This window comes from Manis javanica, chromosome 3, assembly GCF_040802235.1.
Source record: "Manis javanica isolate MJ-LG chromosome 3, MJ_LKY, whole genome shotgun sequence".
In the NCBI taxonomy this organism is placed as follows: Eukaryota; Metazoa; Chordata; class Mammalia; order Pholidota; family Manidae; genus Manis; species Manis javanica.
In genome coordinates, this window is record NC_133158.1 from 214,787,858 (window position 1) to 214,802,833 (window position 14,976).

At 45.6% G+C, this 14,976-nt stretch overlaps 1 protein-coding gene across 6 annotated transcripts in view; it reads right to left on the reverse strand.

The window, feature by feature from the left end:
- SAP30 (Sin3A associated protein 30) overlaps positions 1–14,976 on the reverse strand; it is a 100,478-nt gene that overhangs the window by 17,194 nt on the left and 68,308 nt on the right. Inside the window, exon 9 of one of the 6 annotated variants that reach the window (XR_012129674.1) lies at positions 725–829. The exons of the other annotated variants lie outside the window; for them this stretch is intronic. The gene's annotated coding sequence lies outside the window, so the exon portion shown is untranslated. The remainder of the gene's footprint in view (positions 1–724; positions 830–14,976) is intronic. 6 annotated transcript variants of the gene reach the window in all.

A 14,976-nucleotide genomic window follows, 5' to 3' on the forward strand; every position in this document is an offset into this window, starting at 1 on the left:
AAATAAATGAAGAGCTCAGGAGGACGTCAGCCCCATTTGTCTAAGTCCTGGTGTTGTGTGGATGAAAAGTAGGGGTCAGCTATGCCGGCAGGCGATGGATTCCGTCACACTTGTGTGCGTTTCCAGACCATCCTTAAAGGAAATCGCAGACGGGGAGGCCCCACCCTCAGGGCAGCCCAGCAGAGCGCCCAGGCCATCTGGGCCTGTGTTTTCACCTGCTTGACTTGTTCTGCAGCCCCTGACATGAAAGGTTTCACGCCTTCAGGTCTGTTCTTCCACTCCGCCTCTAACCGACTCCCTCTCGCCTCTGATGTGCCCCTTGTGGCTTCTTTGGGGAGCTGCCTTCCTGCAAGTGATCGTTCATGACGGTACGAACACCAGTGGCGTCCGGGCTCTGGGCTCTGCGCCCTGGGCGCCCCCAGGGGAGGCATTTCCAGCAGTGACCAGTCCTCCGTGCTACCCTCTGTCCTGCTGGCCTTCTTCCCCGCCGCGGCCGAGGAGGCCCGGGTAGACGGTCACGACGGCGGCTGGTGGGAGGGGACGGCGGCGCTATGTCAGCAGGGGCCGGTGCTCAGGGCCAGCGCGAGGCGGTGGGCTGGGCTTCGGGGGAGGCGGCGGCGGGAGGAAAAGCCTAAGACTTTCTATTTACCGAGGAGGCAACCTTTGCGCGGCCAAACAGTGCCTGCCCTCTGCAGGACGCCGCCAGCGCTGACCCTGGCCTCACCTAATTGTCGCCCAAGGCCGGTCCCTGAGCAGCCGGCGTGCTTGGCTTTCGGGCACAGTTGCCAGTGGACACCCGCCGGCTTCAGAGAGAACCATTTGGGATCGCCTAGCCGTCCAAAAAAAAAAAGAGATTTTGAGCATCAGACAGTGTGGAACCATTTTTTTAAGGCAACAAATTATCTTAACTAAACCGCAGTTAAGCTAAGTCCACCCACAGGAGAGGCGAACCTTCTCCAAAAGCATCCCTGGGCTCCTCTGTTCTAAGGAGCCCTGAAAAACGGGGCGAATTCTTCCAGCCTCTGAGCTCTTTCTCACACTCAGTCTTCAGGTGGCAAAATAAACTCACCAATAAAGGCTACGGGGAAGGACAGGCCACCGCCTGGAGATTCTCTCACCACTGCAGGTGGAAGGGAGCCTGGCACTAGTCTGCCCGGGGCTACGGCACGGCGGACAGGGAGCAGGGTGGGTGGGCGGTATAGTCGTCACACAACCGCAGGGGAAAGACGCCCCAGCAGTGGGGACACTGGGGACACTGGGGCCGCTGGAGTCAAGAGGCGGCAGTCAGAGCAGCCGGCCTGATGCGGAGAGACCCTGCGACAGGCGAGCGGTGTGCGGGGCCAACAGACGCAGACCGAAAAAATGTCCCTGGTCCTCTGCAGACAGGCCTTATCAGGTCACACTTGGGTATTTTCAGCCACACTTGTGTACGGGGATAACTAAGGTGCCAACAGCATCGTCGTCGACTACAAAGGACGACAGTGCCAAACCTCGGGGCCCTTGGGGTTCGCAGATACGGAACGAATGCCAGGCTTTCTGTTGTCAGCGGAGCCCAGGTCATTTATGCTGCAGCTACTGGTATTAGGTCACCCCTCACCCCCCCCTCTTTTAGCTGCTTCCCTGGAACATGTCACAATGAACGTGAGACTGTTGTCAGCAGTAACACGTCTCACACTGCCGGAGCCACCACTGAAATCGGAGTTCCCGAACGTCAGCTGGGGACTCCTCACTCTGCGAGCCTCTCCTGTCCCCCAGATTCCCTGGGGCGCTCATCCATGGTCCCGAGCAACAGCTCATTCTTCATTGTGGAAACCCTGAAAACCTTCCAGAGGAATAAATCACTGTGAGATTCCTGAGGCATCCGCTCCAAACCTGCACAAGGAGGCTATTGTATGCACGTACAAATACATGACCCGATTCCATGTTTTAATACTATCTGCCAAGGCAAACTAGAGCAGAGCAGCTGTGCACATTTAAGATGATGCCTGGCACAGCCCGAGGCCCGTAAATCAGCAGTGGCCGCACACTTTCATCCAATTAAGGGAGTTAAGTAAGAAAAGTCCCCCAGTGAAGATGTGTCTTATGCAAGGATGACATCATCATTCCTCTCTGAATGCAAAAATAAATAAAAATAAAAATAAGTCTTTGCTAATGCTGAAGCTGGGCTTTCTCTTCTAGAGACCCGCGTTCCGCAGAACGCCAGGCCTGGCACGGCCCTGGCTGTTGGGATTCAGGCGTGTGGATTGTCTTTCTGTGAGGAGAACGAAGTGAAAGTGAGGACTCGACCTGACAGGCGGTGGTTCTTTACAAGTGGGGCACGGGTAAGCCAGGGTCCCAAGGCTTTCCTGAGTAAATTAAAACTGAGTTATAAGTTTGGGGCCCGGCCCCCCACAGTTAGTCCCTTGTCCTGGCCGGTTGGTCTGCAGGGCAAAGCCACAGAACAGCAGGTCGGTGGACCGGCCCACAGATGCCCCCATTCGCTGTGGCTGGCGCCGCACATACACGCTTGGGGAGAGAAGCCAGGTCAAATGAAAATGAAGAGATGTTGCATTTTTGTAAGGTCGGGTCACTGAAGAACAGGGCGACCCACCAGCCCAACGTGCCTGGGTCGGCGGCTTCCAGGGATGTATGAGGTTTTGTGCTCAAACTAGAAAATCCGGGGCAAACCAGGACGAGTTAGGAGACCTGAGCTGTAGGCTTGTTAGGAAACCCCAATTACCCATTAGTCTACGAAAGCTGACAGTTCACAGTAAGTTGGGAGGAACAACCCTGCATCCAAATCGCTCTATTAGAATGTCACAGATGCCCCAGTTAATACTGATTAATGGATCCCTTGTTTTGTGCTCAGTATTTGATCCCTACTCTATACTGTGTATGGGGTACGGATAAAGAGGAAACAGCCATTAATTCCTTGCCTTCTTTTAATTTACCTTTATAGAGGACAGCTGATTAAACCTGTGCTCACTACTACCAGAATCTTGCCAAACACAATTAGACTTGCTTTTATTTGGAGACTCGGGGGGGCTCTTGTGGACCCTTCCCCTGCACGTGGCCCTGCGGTCCTGCCTCACCGCTCTCAGTCAGTGCCGACCACGCACACACACACTGGGAGCTGAAGCTGGCAGAGAGGGAGGGAGAGAGAATGCCATATCCTCATAAAGATATAAGTTGAATTTCTTCTGTGCCTGCCTCTCTCTATAGATGACTCTGTAATAAGGGCTCCAAGAAAGCATTATTTGAATAAGCATAAAGCCTCCTAAGGGAACCACAAGGAAGAAATATACTCAGTTTTGGAAAGTTTCTTTATTAAAAACCCTGTCGTCTTACAGTTGGACATATCAATTCCTTCTACATAACTAATAAAAGGAAGACATGTTTATTTTGATGGCTGCCACTATTATAAGGCAAGTGGATGGTCTGTGGCTGGAACTGAAAATTTATTCTTCCCGATTATAAAGAAAAAAATTTTTATTGTAGAAAATTTAGAAAATTGATGAAAATAAAACTTGAGCTACTTAAATTTTTATTTTTTTGCAGTGCACATTCCTTTCTTTTTCTGTGCATTTTTTTTGCTTACTTGGAATCAATGCATATTCATTCCAATATTCTTTCAAGTAAAAATGGCATTCAATGAGAAAAGAGGCTACTATGGGAAGCAGTATGGAGGTTCCTCAAAAAGTAAAAAATAGAAATACCATATAAGCCAGTAATTCCACTTCTAAGAATTTACCTGAAGGAAACAAATTCCCTGATTTGAAAAGATATATACACTGTGTTTATTGCTGCATTATTTATGACAGCCAAGATACGAAAGCAACCTAAGTGTGCATACATCATCAGCCAATGAATGGATAAAGAAGATGTGGTACATATACACAATGGAATATTATTCAGTCAAAAAAAGGAAAGAAATCCTACCATTTGTGACAACATGGATAGATCTAGAGGGTATTATGCTCAGGGAAATACGCCAGGTGGAGAAAGACACATACCATATGATTTTGCTTATTAGTGGAATCTAAAAACAAAACAAAACAGAATGAACAAAGTAGCAGGAGATTCATAGACCCTGAGAAGTGACTGGTGGTTACCATGGGGGAGGGGCTGCAGTGGGTGGGTTGGAAGGGTGAGGGGGATAAAGAGGCACAAAATCTCAATCATAATGTAGTTAGTTACGGGGATGGAAGTGCAGCATAGAGAATATAGTCAGTGCTAGTGGAGTGTGCATCACACAGTATTGAAAATACAAACCACGTATTGAAGGTTGTAAGTGTTACAAGAATTCAGAGGAGAAACTTATCAAAAAGGCGAGGCAAAAATATTTTCAAAGTAAATGAGTTCTCCTCTCAGATATCTCATGAGACCCATAGACAGGATTCTGGTCTGAGTACAGGCCCTGGAAAGGACTTTCCCCAGCTTCTGTCTGCCTTCATAGCTTTAATCATGATGAAATACCAGGCCAACTCGAGATAAAGATGTGGAATTCTATTTTTGTTGTCCAACTTCGTTGATGCAAGTCCTCTCATTTCCCACCTATTCAGTGGCACTTTTCCCTTGTTCTCACCTGTTAGAATGTCTTATAAGGGGTCTGAAAAGCCCTTATAGGGTAAGAGGTCAGACTAGAAGCCTCCCTCCTGTCAGGAGTATTTACATTGAAAGAGATCAGAAAATTCTAGAGCTGGACTAGAAAGGAAACTGGTTACTTCTAGAACCCAAAGTACCACTTTTAGGGACTTTCCCAGCCTGCACCTCAACTATGCACCGTTGTGTACCAAGCATTGGGCTGAAAGATGAATGTAAAAAGGATATAATGATATGAAGCAATGTTCTCCAAATTCCTACCTCATCTGACCTACTAGAGCCCTCAGAACACTAAGGTCGGAGCTCAAGTGATGTCTTTAGAGTTCTCATGAGTTTCATGAGATGACACTAGATGGGGAGCAGTTAATAGTTGGAAGGAAAAAAAACAGATCTGTGTCTTCTGTCTCACCAAAGAGTCACAGATGGACTTGACCCAGGGAAGACCCTCAGGCCTTTGGCAGGAAGCTCCGAGACACAGCTGAGAAGGGGCTACCCTGGAAATCCACCTAAAACAGGTGCGTTTTTTTGTCTGAGAGTCATGACAGAAGTAAGATGAGGTGGCAGGGATCCCAGCAGGCTTAAGTGCTGGATTTCAAAGCTGACGACGACTCTGTGGCTTAAGGAATTAAGACCATTTGAAAGATCCAGGCAGGCAAGGGCCCAGGACCCAGATCTCAAGGAGTTTAAGTAAAGAGTGTATCTTGGTGTAAGAACAGTATAATTTCCTTCTTTCCCATTTTTTATTGTAAAATGCATATAACATAAAATTTGCTATTCTAACCATTAAAAAGAAAAAGATTGAAAGCAATTCTTTCTGCCCCATAATGTTGAAACCTCTTTATTCACTTCATCAAATTGTTCCTAATTAATTATTGGGTGCCAGAAGTGGAGTATAGCCCTTATGTTTTCTTTCTGTTAGACTGTAGACTTTTGGAGGAAAGGACCTATATTGTATTATTGTATTTATATTTCTTATCTTCTCCACACCTAACACAGTGGTTTCACATAGTCAATATTCAGAAAGTCTTGTGGAATGAATAACTAATTGGATGAAGGAATGAAGTGAGCTCAGATACTAATGCCATCATCTTTTAAACTGCCTTGTGAGCAAAGATAGTCCTCAACCCCAAATCAGAGGAAAATAAGATACTATAGGCATCCCATGTTCACAGTTGGCATAAAGCCAGGGTCCTGGGATTCCAGAGAGGCTCTTGCACTGGGAAGTGTTAATGTGACATATATTTAGCACATGGACTCTATTTCACAGAATAGGATTGAGTGAAGGACACATTGCTATAGGGAAAGACAAAGCAGATGTTTGAGACTGAACCTCATCCTAATTAAAACAAGTACCAATAAAATTTTCCATGTGGAAGGTATTGTTTTAATGTTTGATAGGGTACCACACATTTAGTGTGATACCATATCAAAACATCTCATTTCTATTTTAACTTCCATTCATCCCTCAAGATGCAACCCAACCACCTCCCCATCCTCTTCTAGGAAGCATCCTTTGACCATCTTTTTGACTTATGTCATCTGGGTTAGAAGCCTGAACTGGGTAAAATAGTGTCCCCTCAAAATTCATGTCCTCCTGGAACCTGTGAAGGTGACCTAATTTGAAAATAAGGTCTTTCAGCCATAATCAAGTAGAGACCATACTGGATTAGGGTGGGCCTGTGATTCACTATGACTAGGATCCTTATATAGAAAAGGAAATTTGGACCCAGACCTGGGGGAGCAGTTCACGAGAAGACGGGGCAGAGGTGGGAGAGAGGCACGTACAAGCCAAAGATTATCAGCAACCCCCAGAAGCCAGAAGCATGGAGGCTTCTCCCCGACAGCCTTCAAAGGAAACACAGCCTGCCAACACCTTGGGCTTTGGACTTCTAGACGCCAGAATTGTGAGAGAACGAATTTCTGTTGTTTTAAGCTACTCAGTTTGTGGTGATTTGCTGCCACAGCCCCATGTGCAAAACAAATGTTATTAAAGTAAACTAGTCGGGACATGATTGGCAATTTTAAATGTCCACCAAAATTCCAGACTGCCACTAATCCATGCCAAAGCCGTGCCCACTCCCTTGGAAAGAGCCCAACCCGCCCTGCCACTAATTCCAGGATAAGTAGTAAAAAAAGTAACAAAATATGGAAAAGCAAATTTATTACCACTTAATAAAAGCCTTTAATGGATTTTAAAACTAAACTACACAGATCTGTAGAGGCAAAAGGAATTCTTTATGGTCAAAACCTATAGGGTTTGCCAGTTGCCAGGCAGCAAAAACAGGCAGAAAGTAAGAAGTTTGCATAAGCACACCTTAAAACCTAAACCTCCTAATTTTGACAGAAGCATCACAATATTTTGCAGAAATACAGCCAACATCTCAGAAATATCTCTTTGAAACATACTTCAGAGATGTTCACTTGTTGATTAGCTGGATGAAGATCCATGAAAGAAGCTAAGTATCCACACCAGCTATAAAGGTGGGAGGTTAGGACTGGTTTCCCCATATTTGCCCCACATAAGAAGGCTTTTATATGCGGAAGAACTTCTTGTGTTTTGTAATAACATATATACCAAAAAATCTTTTAATACACAAAAAGGTATATTCCTTGATCACATAAGTGGGTATTCCTGACCAGTGGGACATACTCTTTGAAGCAGTCATTTTTGGGCCCCAGGTTCCTTCTATCTTGTAATGCTGTTATTTTTAATATGTGGTTTCTAGGAGCCCTGCACGATTTGCCTTTAATCTGGAAGAAGAGGCAGGAAAGAGCGTAGAGAAGCCCGCATGGAAGGCAGGTCCAGAAGAGTCTACGTCCCATCTGCACACAGACCCTCGGCCGCCAATCCCCCTCCCAGCTGGAAACTTGATTGTGACTTTGACACAGAAAAATCCTGACTAATAGCCTACCGCTGACCAGAAGCCTTACTGATAACAACTAGTCGACAGTACATATTTTATATATATGTTAATTACCATATTCTTACAATACAGGAAGCCAGAGAAAAGGAAATGTTTTTTCAAATCGTCGCAAAAAATCTCCAAAAATATTTTCTAGCACGTGCTTACTGAAAACACCCGCGTGTGGCGACCCCACGCCGCTCAGACGGTGCTGCCCAGGGACCAGCTGCGTTTCTCTCGAGGGTGCAGTACTGTTACGGGCCTGAGGCTGCGTTTTACACTATTTTGGTGGAGAATCCAGGCCCTCCGTCCCCTGTGAACGCAGACCCTGATCTTGAGCGGGGGCAGCCTGAGGTCTCAGGGTTTTCTTCCCTTCCCTGTTCCCCAGTTGCTCAGGCTGAACTAAGGTTTCCTTTAAGCGCCCCTTTGGGAGCTGTTCTCCCAACATTTTCACTGCGCCCTTTCACAGATGGATGGTCATCTAAAAGTATGTCGCTTGGAGGTCTTACATCCAAATTTCTGCCTTTCCTGGATCCCAAAATTTGTCTCCTGAACTCTCATAGCATTTAAAACCTTGAGTTGCTTGATCACCACTTTTGATGGGTTATAGACTCACACGGAAAATGTGTGGTTACGTAAAGCGAAAAGCTTTGCGCAGGGATCTGCGGGCCGCAGCCGACAACCAATCACAGCGCGTTCTCCTGCTCACCCCCCCGCGGACGGTCCAGGCGGTCTGGGACCCCGGAACGAAATGCAGGAGCGCATCCTCCCGAGGGAGGGGCTTTGGAATTAGCCTCGGTGGGGTGGGGCGGGGGAGAGGGACAGTCCCATCCTCAGAGACCTAGAGTCCCCCTGGGAAAATCATGACTTAGGCCTTTCGGGTTTACAAGTCTCTCCATTCCAAATTTTCTTTGGCTTGACTTTCACAGAAATCTTTGGGAAAACTATAAGACCATACCTTTATGAAAGGCATGAAAATTAACTCAGATTTGGTCAGTGTAATAAAGCTCCACTCTCCGTTTTTTTAGAAGTACATTACTGAATTGAGTATTCATAATCAGAAGGATTATTCAGAAAAAAGTGATCTTGGAAAACTGGGTAGGGCAATGCAGATCTCACATGCCGGATAAAATACTCATAAGGCCTTACGATTTTTGAAAACTATTAGCAAGGCAATTTCTATCACAATTTTACAGCTCTTCTTAGGAGCTATCTTACTTAGTCTCTCTTGGCATCTATTTTACTGGTGATCAATATGGGGAGTGTTGAGATCTAGCCTAAATTCTTCCTTCTGCAAATCGAACATTTCCTCTTGTTCTATTCTTAATGGAGACCAGATCCGTCTGAATAACCCCTCATCTTTGGGGGACGCTCCCTCTCAGCCAGGCATTCCTTTGCACTGTCTTAGTTACCCTGCCAGGGAGGATATCCTGAGGGGAAAGTTCAAGTTCAAATAAACTAACAAATGTGCTTCTCTCTTTCCTAGTTTGGTAAACAGCAAGAATTTCTCTTCAAATAACACACTGAAACCTGTGGTGCCACAGAAAATGTATCACTTTTAAATCCCACAGAGGCTTGAAAATGTTGTTCTGGTGAACATGTTCCAGTAATACTGTTGAATAATTACAGTCTGAGTTTTTCCATCATCAGCACCTAGTGGCTGATTCTGTAACGACACTTTTTGTACTAAAAACATCATTCTGTTTCCAGCACAAATTGTATTGTTCCAGGGTAAACTCTGATTCTGTTTCTGTCTCTCTGTTTTCAAAGTGAAGTAAAATGGCGTGTTAATCAATTCAGAATCAGTCAATCTGGATAATTAAATGCCATCCCTCTATTCCCCTGCTCCCGCTCTTTCCCATCCCCTCACCCCAAACACATACACAAACATAAAACCTTTTATACTCGCTGACTGATTCTTATGCCTGACATTTTCCGGGTATTTACACATTTTCCTACATAGACCCTGTGTCTCTATGCCTGTTAATCCCAGTGAGTAACAGTGTATTTATAAAGCCTTACAAAAGAACAGAAGACAAAAACCATTCATAATAACCACAACAGCTGAAGGACTTCCTATAACCCAGACTGTGTTAGGTGCTGTATATACGTTACCACATTTAATTCCCTCAGTAGCCTGTTATGAGTTAAATAAAGCTCCTCCCCTGCAAGATATGCCGGAGTCCTAACCCCCAGCACTGCAGGGGAGCCTTACTTGGAGACGGGTCCTTCCGGAGGTGATCAGGCAAAGAGAGGTCATTATGATGAGCCCCAATCCAGTATGACTGGTGCCCTCACAGAAAGGGGAAATTTGGACGCAGACACACACAACTAGGGAGGGCACCCCGTGGATATAAAGACAGCCATCTAGACTCAGGGAGAGAGGCCTGGAGCAGGCGGCCCCCACAGCCCTCACGGAGGAACAGACCTTGTCCACACCCTGATTCCAAACCTCCAGCCTCCAGAACTGTGATGCAAGCTATTTCTGCTGCCTAAGCCACCCGGTTTGCAGTACTTTGCTACAGCAGCCCTAGAGAAGTAACGAATAACCCTACAGTTTAACTCTTACCCCCTTTTTATAAGTAAGGAAACCGAGGTATAGGAAAATCAAGGACTTCACCCCGAGTCATAGGGGTAGGAAGAGGCAGGCCTGTCATTTAGCACCGATCTGCTTTGTTCTAGAGCCTGGAAGCTTCCCACCACATGGTGCCTGCCTCCAAACTTGTTGTTTATTTTCATTTGTATACCTAAGAAAACACACACAAGCCCATGCATTGCACATGGGCTTGCAGAGTGTTCCTAGAATTGCACAATCAAGGCTTTTTTATATTGCTTATTCTGAGGAGAACTTTTGGAAGATGACTTCTCCACATTTCATGAGTGAGTTGTCACAGAAAGCTCAGAAGGTGGAACTTTGAGCTGGTCTGGAAAAACCAGGGTTATTCACGGTGCCAAGGACATCAGTTACCTTGCCCCAGATCCGGTGGGAAATTAACAAGGTCAAACCAGACACAAGGGGGAAGATGCTCAGCAACTGGGAAACTACATTCACCTGCATGATGGCAGCTGGACCTGGGGAATGGAAGGAAATCTTTGTGAAGCTTTCCCAGGGGGAGGTTCTTAGCTCAAGTTGGGAGGGAGGCAATAAGATATCCAGAAAACAGGTGGTTAAAAAACAGACCAGGACCTGGGAGGAAAGAAAGATGTCCCAACTTTTAACAGCCACTAAGCCAAAAACTGTGGTCCAAGGGCCAGCTCTGCCGAGGAAGGAGCCATCAGCCGCAGAGATGGAGGCTGTTCCTCCGTGAGGTGCCCGGCCAAGTGGCAACTGGGAGTGGAATTCAGCCTGGATTCGCCTACCGAGCTGCGTGCCAGCCATGCAGCTGCGCTGTCCCTGGTCAGCAAAAGGTGCATATTTTTCTCATTCTGATTCTGCAGTTCCATAAGCTACCTGGGCCTCTGACCAAGAACTCATTATCTCAAGACCAGAGCATTGGTATCGGATCCCCGTATCATTCCTCTGTTCTGTGGACTAGAACAGAGCTTGTTGATTACTGGAGGATCAGAAAGCAGGACTTTATAAACATCATGTGTTTGAGATTTTCTTTGTTTCCTATAAAGCTTTTCTTCACTTTGTGTCACAGTTATTGGGAAGTCCCTTTGGTTGAATGAAAGAAATAAAGAAATGCAGTTATTGTTTTTGCCTTTTTCACGTTGGGACCAAGGTTTCCCGAGGAAAAGAACACACTGGGAGGGAGGTGTGAGCTGCCGGGCGACAGACAGGCAGGGACAGGCAGCCGTGACACACTGGGGCTCACCAGGCAGGCCCATCTCCATGCGACGCCCGGCTCTGCTGTGCCAGGCAGGCCAGCCCACTCCCCAAGTCTCCTGTTCCTCTGTAAAATGAGAGTTTGCTCACTGATCCAACATAGAGTTAGCAGGTGGCTACTGATGCGCCTGGCAGTGTATTCCCAGGGTGAGGTCCATGCTCTCGCGGGGGTCAAGTTCTGGACTGGGGTGGGGGCAGGAAAGGAGGGCTACAGACAATAAGCTAGAGTATATGTACCATTTAATGAGTGGAACCCCTCTCCTCACCGATACATCAGGATGCATTTCTCTTGTGCATTTTTTGGTATCCTCACAGCTGGAGCCATCTGCCAAGAAATGGAAAGGACACAAAACTGCCTCAGGAAAGCAAAGTGATTTGAAGAGTTAATATGTAGTTGCTGACATCTAGACAGGGTTCCGAAGACGACAGCAAGGTGGAAATCCCTGAGACCCAGGTTCCTTGAGCAAGCCGTTAGGAGGACTGACTGACGAGATCTGAGTGTTAAGTACATGTGGAGTAACAGAAAGGTGGACGTGGGGCGGAAGTCGAAAGTGCAAGCAGCGGGGATGGGAGGGCACCAGGAGGTCAGACAGCAGCGTCCCTGTCCCTGCCCCCATGCCCTTGGCCCGCCCTCGGCCCTCTGGGGGGCACGGAGAAGCCTGCCGGCTTAGGGCTGGGAGTTCGCTTGGTCCCACAGGCGCAGCACACGAAGGCTCCCAGGCAGGCCTGCCAGGTAAACCACAGGAAGTCCCATTAATTTGAACGTCACATAAACAGTAATTTTAATATAAGTTCCTCCCATGCAATATGGGGATGTACTTACACTAAATTGCTTTCCGTTGTTTATCTGAAATTCAAATCTAACAGGGTTTCCAGCTAAACTTTTTAAATCATACGTTTTATTTTATTTGTTTTTTTTTTGTATTTTTTATTTGCCAAATCTGGCAACCTTACCCCAGGAGAATTTTTGGCTTGGGATCCCAGCCCCCGACGGCGTGGGGGTGACAGCCCAGAAGCGGAGGCAGGGCCACGGCTGGGTGGGCCCACGGGAGCATTCCTGCTCCACATGGAGGGTTCTTGGCTGGCTGCTAAGTGCCCAGTAGTGCCCCGTGAATACTGCCCAGCACCGCAGCAGGTGTGCAGGGCCTCTTCCACGGAGAAGAGGCAAGAGTGGAGGAGGGGAATCCAGCAGCAAGAGGAGAAACAGGGCTGGCATCCCTCCAGGGCGGGTCAGCACCGGCCATGGCGCTTGAAGGAAATGCGAGGCCTGCTGGCTGGAGGAATGAACGGTCAGGACCAGCCTTCTTGTGAGTCTCCCTGGGCTTTGGGCCGATGGACTAAAAGGATACAGAACTCTCACAGCGCCAGGGACTGTGGGCCTGGAAACACAGTAGCCGCCACACTGTCCCTTGGGGGAACTAGGAAGAGATCAGGTGCAGAAGGTGTGCGAGAAACACAGCAGTGGATGCCTTTTAAGTTAAATGGAGTGAAATAGCGTTACCACCTTGGAAAACTGCCGGGAGGCCGGCTACCAGTTAAAATGACAGACCATCCCTGCTGCTGAATAAAACTTAAGAAGAGCATACAGTGATCTTTTTTTACCAGTTTTGCCTTCTGAGTTTCTGCCTAAGCCCTTCTAATTAGTAATGACCAGTCTTTTGAAAAGTGGGAAGAATGTTCTAAGACCAAAAGAATTAAGTCAAATGGTGGTCATGAAATTGGCAACTCACTGATAACTCCGCTCTTTTGTTTTCTTTAAAACATACTTACTTCTGGGTTTACTCGGCCTTCAATTTTCAAATGACATCACAGAACCATGAAAATATTTCCACTCCAGCAAATTCTTGTCAGCTAAGAAGTTGCAAAGTGCATATGTAATTTTTTTTCTACTGATTGGCATAAAAATGTGGAAAATTGGCAGAAAGAGAGGATGTCTGACAAATTCTACAAAGTGTCTTGTCTGCCTTGGTTTGTAAAGTCAGTGCGATGAGCCTCACATGTTCCTCAGGCGCAGGGTACACTTGGTAGTCCAGGAGGTTGGCCCCATGTCAGTTGGTCTTTAGAGCAATGCTTTGTGCCGATCAGATGCATCCTGACTTGATAAGCCCAAAGTTTACATTATTTGCCTTAATGAGGCTACTGTGGGCTAGTGCAAGAAGCAACTAATAATACATATCTTTTATTTTTTAGTGACATGTTGGCACACAATGGAGATACCTATTTGTGGTACAGTGACTTGTTACCCTGTAAACTCTGTACATTACTGTTTTGTTTTTTTGAGAAAAAGGTATGATTTTAATTTTGTTAAGTCATGAGACATAAAACCAAACAGAATAATGCTAACAATATGAAATACCTCAGAGCCCAGCTAAAGAAGCTATTGATACTGTCCTCGGATAGCTAAAGGTTTTGTGGTCTGGTCACATTTTTTCCTAAGAGCCTCCCCCGAGGATGAGCCAACTATGTGTTAAGTTTCCATCAGAGGGATTGTATTCAAGCAAAATACTGTAAGGAAAATATTACCAGCAGAGAAATAAAGCAACTTATACTATGTGTAAGTATTTATTCACATTAAAGGGAAATATAAACATAAGGTGTTATATTAGTAATAAGAACTTAAGTTCAAATTTAGAATAATTTCTCCAGATTGCCTAAAATTTAACTCTCTTAGCAAACATTTTATTTATCAGTTATACCACTTAATGCACTAACCTGATTAGGAAGACTGATTAAAGTACTGAAAAGGTTAAGCAACTCTTGACAATATTGTTTCATTTCAATTAAAACATTCATGGATCCAGTTAGGTGACTGACCTCTGGGAGCACAATGACTTGGACATCTAGACCATGGGGGACCTTAGATTTGCAAATTGGGGATCAAGTTTTATCTTTGCATTAAAAACATCTTCAAAGGACTTTAACTAGACAATGTTAGTGATGAAATCAACTTTATAGCATTCAAATGTGTTATTAAAAATTTTGAAATTGATGAAATCACTTTTTCAAGTGCACTATTAGGGTGTTTTTTTTCATTCCAATGAATCTATAGTCATGAAGTTCATGGCAATTTTCCTCAGTTTTTTTCTTTTTTGGGGGGGAAGTAAAGCAAAATTGCTCAGATCTTCTGGAAGGCAGCTGAAACCAACTCCAGACCAAACGCAAAGCATGGTCCTCTGTGTCTGCCCTTTATAGGACAGTACATTCTGACCTCGTAAAGGTCATCTAGACTTCAGATAATCTCTGACAGCTAATGGATTTTTAATGGGTTGTACAGAGTTGTAATTATGTAAATGGTTTGACTTTTTAAAATATAAAATAAAAAGCCAAGATATTAGTAAACATAATCTGTGTTATACATGGTCATGTTTATGATGAAACTTTATCAATTCAAGACACTCAAAAAAGCAGAAATGTCTATCTTCTGTCGCTTTTCAATGGTTTTTGACATCACCTGGCTAGAAGCATAATATAGAATCCTGTGATATAGAGGTCAGTTGTTTGATGACTTAGAATTACTGTTTTTCTTCATTATCCCTATGACAATTTTCCTTCATTTTGACCTTCTCATTCCTAACGATGTGCCATCTACTGCTGGTAAATGGAAGAGGTGAGATTCAAATTAACACTAACGCTCATGGCAATTCTAGCAAAAGTGTGGATGGG